Below are 14,267 nucleotides of genomic sequence, written 5' to 3'. Positions count from 1 at the left end.
AAAATGACGAGGATACATATCTTAGTAGGCTGATAGTGACCTGTGACGAGAGTCCATTCTGCTCAAATTAACTCGAAACTCAAGCCCCTCCCCCTGTTATAGCAATAGCCAATAACATGATGGACCGATCGTTTACCCCTCCCCCCTGTCAGTTTTAAAGTGGAGAACCGGCTTCCCGCGGTTCGTACCTTTCTATGGCTTGACAAAGAGGAAATCTCCTCGAAACGCGTAGCCGTATCCTGCAGGCAGCAAGATCTATCCCCCCGTACAGATCGCTCACTGTCCCACGCACTGGTCCATCTTTGTGCACTCCGCTGACAGCCCGTTGACAGTCACATCTAGTACTGTAACCACACGCATAGAGTCCGGGGCTACGGAGCTGATCGCGGCTCACTGCTTTCCCATCTCAGCCGCCGCGGCTCAGCCTGGCCAGCTGAGTTTGTGACATCGGCTGACACCTCGTTTTCCCACTCCGGTCCGGGCAGACACCCACTCTCTTCCCACCTGCTAGCTGTGGACATCGCATTAAACAGACCGTGGAGAACATTCTGTGAGAGACACCAGGGCATATAGGCTCACATCCCAACTGTAAGTCATCAATGTGTCCCCTTTTATATGACAAATCAGTTTTGGTTGTCTGTATTGCACACTGTTGTGCATTTTCCCAAGTTCAGCACATTGGGCCATTACTCTTATCATAGGTAGTCGCGCTCCTCAAAAACATGTTTTTTGTTGGTCTTGAATTGTGTTACACAGGGTTCCTCCCCCTGTATTGAGGAGTTTTTTTGCACACCTTCCCCCAGCAGATCCATTTCCCACCTGTGTTTGTCCTACAGGAGTGTGCTCTAACCACTGTATGTTTCTAAGGGCGCAAAAGTTGTAAGATAAATGATTACAACATTGTGGCTGGCAAAATGCACTAAAAAACGGATTAAAAAACGGATTAAAAAAATGTGTAGAAAAAAAGCACACACTTACATTTGGATGATGGAGGACCGGATCGGAGGCTGAAGGAGGCTCAGGAGATGCCGGCCGTGGTTGTAGAGTGGAGAACTAATGACCGGGGGGAGAGGCGAGGCAGTACAGAGACTGTGTCCGTGTCACTCCTGTGTGGACCGGAGTAGGGGCGATGTATAGGCAAAATGCTGGGTTTCACTCGATGGTGCTTCGGCTGTACAAACACCTGTCTTTGCAGCTGACAAGACGGTGTTTAGAACAGAGTGCGGTCCTGCCCTTAGAAGTCTGGTGGTAGCGGCACGTATAGCGTCTAACAGTGTATGGGGGAGAACTGGTAAAAAGGCTGTAGAGGACAGCCTGCTCTATGAGTCAGGAGTGGAGAGAAGACTCGGGGATCACCGGGGAGCGACGCGTTTCGAGGAAACCTCTTTCTCAAGCTCTAACGGTGTTCACACCGTTCACACCGTTCGAGCTTAAGAAAGAGGTTTCCTCGAAACGTGTCGCTCCCCGGTCAGGAGTGGAGAATAGACTCAGGGAACGACGCGTTTCGAGGAAACCTCTTTCTCAAACTCTAACGGTGTTTACACCGTTAGAGCTTGAGAAAGAGGTTTCCTCGAAACGGTTTTCATACACTGTTAGAGGTTTCCATTCACTGTTAGACGCTATACGTGCCGCTACCACCAGACTTCTAGGGACAGGACCACACTCTGTTTTAAACACCGTCTTGTCAGCTGCAAAGACAGGGGTTTCTACAGCCGAAGCACCATCGAGTTAAACCCAGCATTCTGCCTATACATCGCCCCTACTCCGGTCCACACAGGAGTGACACCGACACAGTCTCTGTACTGCCTCGCCTCTCCCCCCGGTCATTAGTTCTCCACTCTACAACTGCGGCCGGCATCTCCTGAGACTCCTTCAGCCTCCAATCCTGGACCACTCGATCCTCCTGTAAGGCCGCCTCTCCCCCGGTCCTCCTCCATCCAAATGTAAGTGTGTGCTTTTTATCTACACATTTTTTAATCCGATTTTTAATCCGTTTTTTAGTGCATTTTGCCAGCACCAATGTTGTAATCATTTACCTTACAAGTTTTGCGCCCTGTTGTGAGTTTTTTTTTCATTAATAGATTATCACTGACCTGGTAGCCCTGACTGTGCCATATGGGCTAGTAGTATATTTAATTTGTGTGGTTTTTGTAATTGCATTTGTAATCTGTTGTAGAATGTGTAGAAATAACAACAGAGTTTGAATCTTACTGATTCTTGAGGGGTTGTTGAAAAGATGGTAGCTGTGTTAGTTAATGGGAAATCCCAAGCACTACTGTCAATGAACAGACCTTTAGAAGAAGTGATTCTCATACTGCTGTGAGGATATATGGAAAGTACCAGTTACTACAACTTTCCAAACAAACATGTATCTGTATGTTGGCCCTAAAAGTGTTGTTTTTGTATTATGACTCTTTTAGATGCTGAATTTTGTTGCAGCTTTACAAGCAACAAGTCACTTCCAATCTGTATTTACAGAGTCTGAAGTAAAACCCAAGATCCTCGTGAAATCCTGTTTCTTTTATTTTGGAGTCCTTGTACCTCCTCCAGCAATAAACATCAGATTTAGACCCATAAATGTGTCCTTATAGAAGTCTGCAAACTATTTCCACTGGTTTGTTTGATCCGGTCTCATACTATGCAGTGCCTACAGAGTGTCTGCAGTGTCTACAACATTGGTATGTCAACTTAAAAAGTGGACAGATTTAATTTTCTGGGACTAAATAAAAAGAGTAAAATAAAAGGACTCTGTTGTTCTAAAAACAGCCCTTCATTAGCCTAATTTTTCCCAAAACTAAATGTATTTAAAGAGTAAAGGAATCATAGGACTGCAGGCAAATATAGACACTAGGCATAAGTGTGCAGTTGTATACATTGAAAAGGTTATTGTAATCATAGCAAATGCATTGTTATTCATGAGTTGGGTAAAAAGTGAACATTGTAGGCTTATGTTCAGCCCTGCTACTTGTCCGTAGCAGGACTAAAATAGTGACAAAACAACTTGCCCGGCGCCCGGAACTACATGTCCCGGGCGTCGGCCGATACGAATTCCACACCCCTGGTCATACATAGGAGAGGGAATGACAAAGGGCCATACTAGACAGCATGTGGCCTTCAGTTATATTTGTTACAGGTATTTATATAATGTTGACAATTTACAGTGCTTTCTATACTGCACATTCACATCAGTCCCTGCAATCAAGGAGCTTACAAGTAGGGCCAGATTTACTGTCTCTGTTACAAGTGATCTCAGCGGCATCGCCGGGATCACGTGTACAAAAAAAGCTGCGGCTTCCACGCTGTACATTAAGCTCTGCTTGCCCAAAGCAGGGCTAAATGTAGAAAACAACTACCCGCCTGATGTGCGGAACTGCATCTCCCAGGCATCGGGAGATAGGAATTCCACACCCCTGCTGCCCCTCTACTCCCTGCTGCCCCAAGGCCGGGCCTCGGTTGGCCTTGTGGGAAATACGACCCTTACAAGCTAAGGTCCCTATCTCACATGCACAGAGGGCTGATTTAGACAAAAGTCAAATAACCTTCCAGCATGTCTTTGGAGTGTGGGAGGGAAACCACACAAACACAGGGATAGTGTCCTGACCAAGGACCCCCAGTGCTACAAGGCAGAGGTGCTAAACACTAAGCCACTGTGTCACATTTGCAGGGATTTAATAAGGAAAGGGGGGCATGCATGTGGTCACATAATGACGGTATATTTTTGTGTGGGGAAAAAGGTGGGAAAAAAGAAAGGAAAAGGGAAAGAAAGAGAGAAAGGCATAGCAAGAAAAGAGTAAAAGAAACGAGAAAACATTTTTTTTTTAAAGGAAGGTATGTTTGTTAGATCACAGTTTGGATGTCTTCTGGGGTGGAAGAGACACAGATAAGGTAGATAGGTAGCATCATTCTTTAAAGCTTTATTTTTACAGAAAGAAAATCAGACTGGGAAAAAAACTAATTAAAATGAAAGCAACAGTTCACAAAAGCAATCAAACACACAAAAATAGGGAAAAAAACCTAAAATGCAATAATGCTAGATTAAACAAACTAAATTAGCCCAAATATAATTCCTCCCCCACCCCAAGTAAAAAAACTGCACGTCCTCTAAATTAAAAAAGAGTAGAGTTTTTTTATGCAAATTTTGCTTAAGTAAATCAGCGAGTGAAATTGAGAGTTTCTGAGAGTTGTTTGTGAAAACGGTAATTTTGCTACAAAATCAATTTTTGCTAAAATCACTCTGATCATTCCTATTCAATTCTAACATTTTTTTTCTAACTTTAATTTCTTAATTTTTGGATAGTGGAAATTGCAGACAAGAAGATTTTTTCTTTCATTTTATAGAAGTATGTTAAAGGATGTTTTTTTTTTTTAGTTTTAACCTTCTTTTTCTGTGCTTGTACATGCTTTATCACACATAAACATAGGTGTATTTGCATCATTTTATGTCTGTAAATTCTTTTGCATGCATTTGAGAACATAAGGGCCCATACTTATCAGTGAATTGTGTTAAACCATGCGTGCGTTTCCATTTTATGTGAGTCATTCATTTTGAATGGCCTGCAAATGCTCTGCAACATGCTTAAACCACACTGTCACAGATGGTTCACACAATTAGTCAGGTTAGGCACATTCTGGTGCTACATGGTATGGCACAGCTGTGTAAATCTCAGAAATGGATAGACCGAAATACAAATCCTTTGGTAGGTAATATACCTCTCTTGTATGTATGTCATTTGTGTAGTAAACTATTTGCTGAAAGTTTGGCTTTAAAATGGTCTCACCTTGTAATATTTTTCATAGCTCAATCACCCAACTCCCACAGTGTATGTTGCTTTTTATCCCATGCTTCTGTGTGCAGGAGAAACTGAGATACAGACTTTGACAGGTCACTCCTCTTCATTCCTAACCATGATCTGCAAAGGAGAAGGCCGCTTGACTGATAGCTCTTATCTCGCAGTCTCTGCAATTGTCCAACATAAAACAAGGCTTCCCTTTAAATTCTAGTGCCAATGCACTAGAGTGTGCCCCCTGCATTCCTGTGACCTTGCTTGTGCTTAGACAGTTCAGGGACAATGAGATAAGAGCTGTCAATCAAGAGGCCATCTCTTTTGAAGAGCATGGTTGGGAATGAAGAGGAGTGAGCTGTCAAAGTCTGTATCTCAGTTTCTACTGCACACAGAACCATGGGATAAAAAGCAACATGCACTGTGGGAGTTAGGTGACTGAGCTGTGAAAAGTAATAGAAGGTGTAGACTTCTTTAAATCATTTAAGTTTGGAGACCATACCCAATGATGAGGGTATATAGCTGAACTAAATGTGGGGCCCCACACTAAGTAATTTATAATGGATCAAATATGCCATGGATAAATGGCAACTGGAATCATTTTGACTGTTAAGGCCAACACTGACCAACTCAAGAAAGATAAGAGGACCAAAGTAATGCAAAAAGACATTACATTTTTAAAAAGTCTGTATACATATTATTGATGTGTATTCAAAATAGCAGTGCAAATGACAATGGAAGTGCGTTACATAACACAGAAACCAAGGAAATCAATCACATTCCAGTCTACTGAAATGAGATTTGTGAGTGGTGAATCCTAATCAGTTGCCATATGTTTAAAGGTTGCTTACATTTTGTCTATCGCTTTGTGCTTTCTGAATAACCATTGTGAAAAACCTCGACATTTTATATTTCACATCACAATAGTAATACAAGTCGAGGTTATAAAATGTGTATCACAATCTGTTTTTCAATAAAACTTATACATTTTGATTTACTAGCCGTTTTCTGACTTGTTTTTTATTTCTTTCACTTTAGACATGCAGCTTATCAGACTATAATCATAATATTCCCTTCAGAAATGGCCGTCATCTGTTCTTCTGAGAGCATTGCTTAATTGTTACTGTTCACTGTTGTGTGCATCTGAGGGAATTGAACAATGAAGCAAACAAACTGTCTGTAGACTAAGAGAAAAACATCACCCAATGATTTGTCCAGATTTCTGCCATATAGTCTCAAAAGCAAAACCAGCCTATTAGCAAAAATGTATATTTCTTGATGTAATTAATACATTAATATCTGGAGCTGGTGATGTACAGTATAAAATACATAAAGCAGCATAATTATTTTTACAAATTCTAAACATCAATAGTAGTTGCATATGAGAGAGAGATAAAGCTCTATAAAACTCCAGCCAAAATGTTTTCTTTGGATGGTGTTGGATAGAGTTGGAAAGGCATAGAACCTTTCTTGGGTTTTTACTGTCTGAGTTTTTGTCTATAAATACTTGGAGGATTCTTACCTTGGTAACAGAGAGAGAGGAATACTCTTCAAAAGTAACAGAGAAAAATTACAAAGTGCTTATTTTTAGTAGAGTAGGCAAATGTCATAAATTCTGTGAGTTTTTTTATTGTCCTTTGTGTCTTCTTTTTTGATTGACCCCATTTACCTCCATTACTCGATTTGGTTTCATAAAGATGAAAAGAGGAGACATTTCCTTAACAGGGGTTTAGACAGAAAAAAACTGAGTTTCTAACCCTCAGGTACAGTACTCTCTTTAAAGGCATTGAATGTATTGGAAAAATGTATAAAATAAAAATTTGTTAGCAAATTGCAGTCAAATTGCAAGTGTATCAACGTAAAACCAGCCACTTTTCCTGGGTGATGAAAATATTTTTATGTAAAATGTTTATATTTTAACATAGTTTCAAATGTATGTTGTTCTTTGTACATACAAGCAGTTGCAGCTAAAGCATTTCCTGCTCTCCTCATCTCTGAGGCTGGCTGATTTGCAATTCGGTGCACTTGAGAGCAGAACATGTCTGGCCAGAAAGTGCATACAGGAGAAAAATTGTTCAAGCAGCTCAATAGACTTTTTAGGACATGATTATCTGCATCACTTGTTTGTATTGCTATTGAATAGAGAACTTGTATCTTTTGCATCTATCTACATTGAGCTTTATAGTATAGAAGAGCAGAGATTCAGAACTTACATGGTTCTTCATTTCACTCCTGGTAGTTGGATGAAGCAGTCAGACATTGAAGGAAAGGTGACTTTGAGCTGTCGGGAAGGGGGGTTATTGAAGAAAACCTGTTTCTTTGCCCTGTATTAAGAGCTGACCTAAGAAGCCTGGCTTTGGAGTTGTCCATTACACTAAATGTTTCAGCCTTCATGGTGGGTCATCTTCCACTAAACCACATGGCACATTTAGATGTGTCTTCCTACTCAAAAGTGTTAAAGATCATTATCTCATAATTGCAAGCACTTCAGCACATCACAGTTTGGTTGTATGACCTAATTACTAAACTTTGGCCCATGACCAGCAGCTTTTGAAATTACAGTTGTTACAAGCTTACCGTGGTGTGCTGTGATATCTTACAAGATGCAATGTTGATATACACCTCCAAACCTGCAAATACATAAAACTGAACTCTGGGCTTCTTAAAAAATCTACCCTTGCAATGAGGCTCCCCACATTGCAAGGGTTAAATGCCAGTTAAGTCTAGGGATAGAGACACTCCAGGTTGTGGATGGGTCCTCCCTATTTTCACATACAATGCAGGACTATTGCCTTGCATTGTACTTGATGACATCAGCATTTGATCACTGGGCAGAGCATCCTAGAGAAGAGGACCAGTCACACAGATGGAAGGAGCGTGCCCCAGTGAGAGAAGAGGTAAGCTTCACAGCTTATTATTCTACCCCCAGACTTACCAGCATTTAACCCTTACAGTGTGGGGACCCTGCTGCAAGGGTATTTTTTTTTCCTGCTTGGAGTGGGGCTATAATTAGATATACTGCTTTTTTCATGTGCCTTGTTGTTTTGGTCGGGTTACTTCAGGGTCAGATAGAATTGTCAGATGAGGTTTAATGTCGATAAATGCAAAGTAATGCACTTTGGAATTAAAAATAAACAAATGGGTTATACAATTATGGGTATGCCGCTGGGGAAGTCAGAAATGGAGAAGGATTTGGGGGTCATTGTAGACCACAAACTGAAAGGTAGTTTGCAGTGCCAGGCTGCTGTAAACAAAGCTAGCAGGGTCTTGTCCTGTATTAAAAAGGGGATGTATTGCAGGGACAAGTCTATAATTTTGCCACTTTATAGATCATTGGTTCGACCTCATCTGGAGTACGCGGTCCAGTTCTGGTCACCAGTACTAAGAAAAGATGTCCTTGAATTGGAAAAAGTCCAGCGGAGGCCAACCAAACTAATTAGGGGTATGGAGGACCAGAGCTACGAGACAAGGCTACTAAATTTAAACATGTTCACATTGGAGGTGAGGAGATTAAGGGGGGATATGATCTCCATGTACAAAATGTTCAATGGTGGTAGCAACATTAGTGATAAACTGTTTAAAATTAACTCCATTACAAAAACTAGAGGCCACCACCTAAAATTGGTGGAAAAAAAATTCCAGCACAAGGGGCGAAGGGGGTTCTTCACAGTAAGATCAGTTAGGGACTGGAACTCACTGCCACAGGCGGTGATTTCAGCAAATAATGTGGAATTGTTCAAGAAACTTTTGGACGATTTCTTAAGGGACCGTAATATACAGGGGTACATGTACTCCTAGAATGAGATCCTAATAGGTTGGACTTGATGGACTAATGTCTTTATTCAACCTCAAATACTATGTAATGTAAAAGAGCATTCTTACCCAATGGATTGCTCCTGTCTTTAACAGACATTAAAGCTGAACTCCAGGCACCATAATTTAAAATACCTCTGCAGTGTGTCAATCAAGGCTTTTTCATTTCCACAGCTTAAAAACTGGCTTCTGGTTGTTCTGTATTTTGCAACTTCCACTGTACTTTGTCCTTACCCCCTGCCGTGACCAACACCTCAGATATGTAGAGCCCAGCACTGGTGTCATGCCCCTGGCCCATCTACACTTGGCCATTTACAAATGTGATGGCACTGCAACACTGCAGCAGGGGGAAAGAAGTACAGCAGGAGCTGTACTTTCCAGAGCAACACTGTTTAAGTTGAATGAATAAGGAAAGCCTGAGTTAGGACATCATAGTGTAAACTAGTTAGTACCCCCTCTAAAAGTATCTAAATGATGTTGTCTGGAGTTCAGCATTACCTTGTGTGCCTTCCAGTAGTGGAGCATGTACAGCAATGCAGCTCATGATGGGACTCATTAGCAGAACAACCCACTTTTTCTTTAGTTCAGCAACAAAAATATTAACTGTGGTTCTGTTGCAATATAAAACATTTAATGTCAAGAGAAGAATAACGTACGCCCAATTACATTTATTGAAGTTAAAAGTAAAATGCACATAAGCAAGGGTTAAAATATTTAAACTTCCTTTTATTCAAGATCATTGTCTTTAACTTTACACAGAAAACCAACTTTTATACCCAATGTATGTCTTAATGGGTGAAACACTAGTATATATTAAAAAACACACCAATTCAAATCTTTTGGAGCAGCTTTAAGTCAGGCTGCAAGCTAACAGTTTCAGAGCGAGGATGAAGATGCAGAATCAGACATAGCTATAGAAGTTGCTCAGGAGGAGTCTTGTCTCACTGTTGCTGCAGATACAGTAGATGTGCTGTTACTGGGCATTTAGTTTTGGCTAGAGTATGGTAAGGATAAAACCTCTAGAATTTTTTTTTTACATTTGTCTGGTACGATATCCTTCATGTTGTCCTGGAAACACAACAGGAATTGAGAGGAAATCTTTCCAAAATTAGGAGAAATACCTTCATACAGCTGCCACAAGAAAAGGTGTCCTCATTAGAAGAATTTCCCTTTCTTCCTGTTTCAGTGCCAACTATAAAACTATCACTAATATCACTATATGTAACAATAAAACGATTAATCTTCCCAGTGGGAAACAAACAGCAATCAACATTTGACAGGGGTCCCCACTTTCACACTAAAAGGTTTTGGTTTTAGGTAAACTTTAAAAAACAATGCTTACAATGGTAGAGTTTTTTTTAAAGAAAGTAATAACCTGCCATATTACTTTTATTATAACATTGTTTTATGAGTGTAACTTTTTTTTTAGTACTTTTACAGGTATGTGTTCTTAGATTTTACATATGCACTGCAAACACAGATGCTATTCAGTAGTCAAGATGTTCTTGGTTTTTTTTTCAAAGGAAACCTGTATACACATTTTTTTTTTTTTTTTTACTTTATTTCTTTAGATTTTATTATTATACATTTTAACTGCTACATATTTTGTTTTGTGTCCAGTTTGCCTTCAAGGTAATTCTCCTAGTTAAAAATGAAATTTATAGGCTGTAGCTCATACTTTTTCTCTTACATGACAAAGTATTGATTGCAGAGTACAATATTAAGTTAGCGTCTGTTGAAAGCAAATTATAAAGCAAATAGTAAATAATGCCTCCTAGTGAAGTGTCAACCCAAACACGATCACGCTTCATTTTCACTATACTATTACAAACAATATATTTGGAAAAAAAAGTCTGTCAACACAGGCACATCAGGGTGTACTAGTCCCTGTGGAGGGTTGCTATAGTACAAATAAAGAGAGGGCCGGGCAGATGCTTCTAGTCATAACCCACAAACCCATTTTCACACAACTCAAAGGTATCATCAACTACATCAAACCCATGCTCAATAGAGATGAAAAACAGAAAACTGTATTCCCAGAAACGCCCCTAATAGCATACAAGCAGTCTCTTACGGCCTCCAACATAGTAATTAGATGCAGACTGAGATCTAACCAAAACACAAAACCTAAAAGGAACACTGCAAACAAGAAAATTGTAACCCAGCAAACTTACATACTCATAGATTATATTCTCTATAGCTATGATCAAATCAAAGGACTATTATCTGCAAAATGATATAGCAGCCATTAAGTTGACTGCAACCATCATGCGTAAGATAGCCATATGATGTTTTTCAGTGCCAGTATATTTGATCTTGATATCATATTTGTAACTCAACTTTTTTATGTAAAATATTTAGGACTGGAATCTCACAACAGCATAATACAACAGCAAAGGCTTTTTCAGAAAGGAAAATTAACGTTTTTGCCCCCCAAATTACCCAACCTAAAGTACTATCCCCCTCCACTGTCCCAGATGCATACTTACTTCCATCCTTTGGCTATGGCCCCAATGTGTACACACTTTGGTAAAACCCTATTTGCACTAGATGTACAAGTACAGCTGCTCCACATAGACCTCTTTAAGACCAATTTCTGAGCATCTCCTCAGAACAAAAGCCCCATAAAAGTATTTGGGGATCTGTTGCGCAGGCGCAAACAGTGGAAAGAAGATTTACAGTAACTAAAGGCTATAAACAATGTAGTGGGCCATAGCTGTGGGGTAGAGGCAAGTATGGATCTGGGGGTGAGAAAGGTAGGGTAAATTAAGTAGGGCCGAGTGGGGAAAAAAAGGCAAGTGCACTTTGAACATGCACTTGTGCTTTAAAATTTGAGCAAATTATATGCAACAAAGAAAGGGTGGGGAAAGTATCTTTTTTTGTTGGTGGAGGCTTTAATATATGTTTGTGGGTTGATGGCCAGCAGTGATTCCTATTGTTATTGGGTTTTGTTTTTGACAGATTAAGCACTTCTTGGTCCCATAGACTTCAATGGAAACGCTCAAAAATTAGCATTTGCCCATGTTTTATGCGTGTTTGCCTATTTACATCATTGTGTCACAATCTGTTTGCAAATGTTTACACATAGAAATTAGCAAAAACACTGTCACCTAGGTGTGTATGCAGCCTAAAAGTTCAGTAAATTCAGTTTGTAAAATAAACAAAAGGGTAGGTCTTCAAATAATACATAGAATATGCATACCTTTTATGTCTTGATATTTAGATAAACATATCTCCCCATAGCCACCTCTTCTCTTTCCTTTGCCCAAATTGTATATTTGTTATTTCTTTGCCTGTAATCTTTAAATTAACTGACACATTCAGTGCCCCTGTAGTCTCCATTGTTTGGGCGATACAACAAGAAAAATATCTGTGAGGATAAAAATGTTTGAAATATTATTTAAACACAGCCTATCCCGACATTTTAAGAATAACTATGATAAAGATCCTACAGGCCTCTGATTTTATGGAATGGACAGGGTGTTTAGGCATTAAAGAGGATCTGATATGAAGAGGGATATATCGAGACTAAAGGGAGTTAAATGGATATACTGGCTGGAGGCTATGTATCTTATGGGCTTGAACATAGATTTAGATTTTAATTTTTTTATTGAGGATTATTAATTGTTTAAACTGTTTAGTATATTGGGATTTATATATATTTATAATACACAGTTATATTTAATACAGACATTTTATGTAATATTTTATTGTGAAATGTTATTAATATTACAGGATTTTTATGTCACATTATACTGTAAGTTATGTTGGGTTAATGTTTCAAACATTACATAAGTGATCTTATGATGTATGGTCAATGCATAAGTTAACGAGGATGCTCATAATATAATTTTTATTTCTGCTGCGAGGAATTATTATCTTGTCTAAAGATGGTTAATAAAGCCTGGGAAATAGAATGTGGAACAATAAATTTGCAGTTAGGAAAGGGTTTACAGGGCTTTTTAATCGGTCTGTACGCCACTGTGCCTTCACCGCCTGTATGAAGTCTATGGCAAAACGTGTTGGCCAGACTTAAGGCATGATGGCAATTGTGCCACTGTATAGAGTACTACAAATCCCAGCAAAACATTATACAGCAATGCAGAATACCACCAGCTATAGAGGACTACAAATCTAAGCAATACATTATACAGCAATGCAGAATAATACTACTAGCTATAGAGGACTACAAATCTCAGCAATACATTATACAGCAATGCAGAATACCATCATCTATAGAGGACTATAAATCACAGCAATACATTATTCAGCAATGTGGAAAACCTGCATTCCCCTTGAGAACATCCTGAGTGACGAAACACATCGGGCGGGCCTATCTGACGTCACAGCTAATGCGGAAGTGAGCACGGGAGCTCGTGAGATACCGGCCGGTTTTTCTATTTACATGTGAGTTTCTATTTTGTTTTTACCAAATAAACTGTTTATACTACACCATGAGGAGTTCCTTTTGATTTTTTACCGCATGTGAAACAACACCCTTACCATACGGGAGAAAAAGATGGAGACCCTCTGATTCATAACCGATATCAGGCTACCTACAAAGTCTAAAACAATATCTATGTGGTGAGTGTGCATTGCCCCATGGGGATTCGTGTGTGACACTGGGAGGATTGCAGAGCACCAGCACTTTACACATTTTTGGATTTTGAGAACGGACTTTGAATTCTTATTGACTTTATCAATTTTATCACTCTATAAAGTTTTTGTTTTTCTTTATTGGTTAAATATGGAGTCACTATTTTTCACTATGTAAGTTTTTATCTGGATGATTAACTATCCAGTCTTATATTACACCTATCGTATTTTATAGTATATACACCATCTGAGATAACCTCTTTTTGTTCAATACTGTGTGCACGATTTTAGTAATACATATGTTAACATGCACATATGATTTGCACAGGATTTTAGTTTTTTTATTAAATTTTAGTAGTACCAAGGTATCTAGCGTCGTACAATTGCTATTCACATTTGGGCCCTGTTTGTCTATATTGTGGCAGCTTTATCACCCTCAGTAGGGAATAATATCTACAAGCGCAGATCACCAAACCCAATGTGGAAAACCATCATCTATAGAGGACTAGTGCTGGGTCCTGTACACTGGTCCATGGTGCCAGGGAGCTCTGGGCCAGTTCCTGGGCACACTGGTAGCACGCGGTCCACACCTGCTCTTCATTGATGCGCTGCTCCTAGGTATTCATGAAAATGTCCCTACACCACCCTGCAAAAATTTACCTTTTGCCACCCTTCCCCTCTGGATCTGCCACTGACCTGACCTTCAATTCCAGCTATGGGGTACAGAGCTCACCTGATCTCCCATCGCAGCTGTGGGGAACAGAGCTCCCCTGACCTTTAATCCCAGCTATGGGGTACAGAGCTCAGCTGATCTCCCATGCAAGCTATGGGGTACATACCTCTCCTGACTTATCATCTCAGTTAGGAGGTACAGTCCTCACCTGACCACCCATCCCAGCTATAGAATACAGAGCTCACCTGACTTCTCATCCCAATTTGGGGTACAGAGCTCACTTGACTTCTCATCCTGGCTACGGGGTATAGAACTCACCTGATCTCTCCCCCTGCAATCCTCCTGCTGCTGCCACGGATGTTAGCCTTGGGCATTTCTCTACCTGTCATTGTCCCCACGTCTCC

This window comes from Nanorana parkeri, unplaced genomic scaffold (assembly GCF_000935625.1).
Source record: "Nanorana parkeri isolate BGI_ZX_2015 unplaced genomic scaffold, ASM93562v1 scaffold384, whole genome shotgun sequence".
Classification (NCBI taxonomy): domain Eukaryota; kingdom Metazoa; phylum Chordata; class Amphibia; order Anura; family Dicroglossidae; genus Nanorana; species Nanorana parkeri.
Note: the sequence above shows the minus strand (reverse complement) of the source record.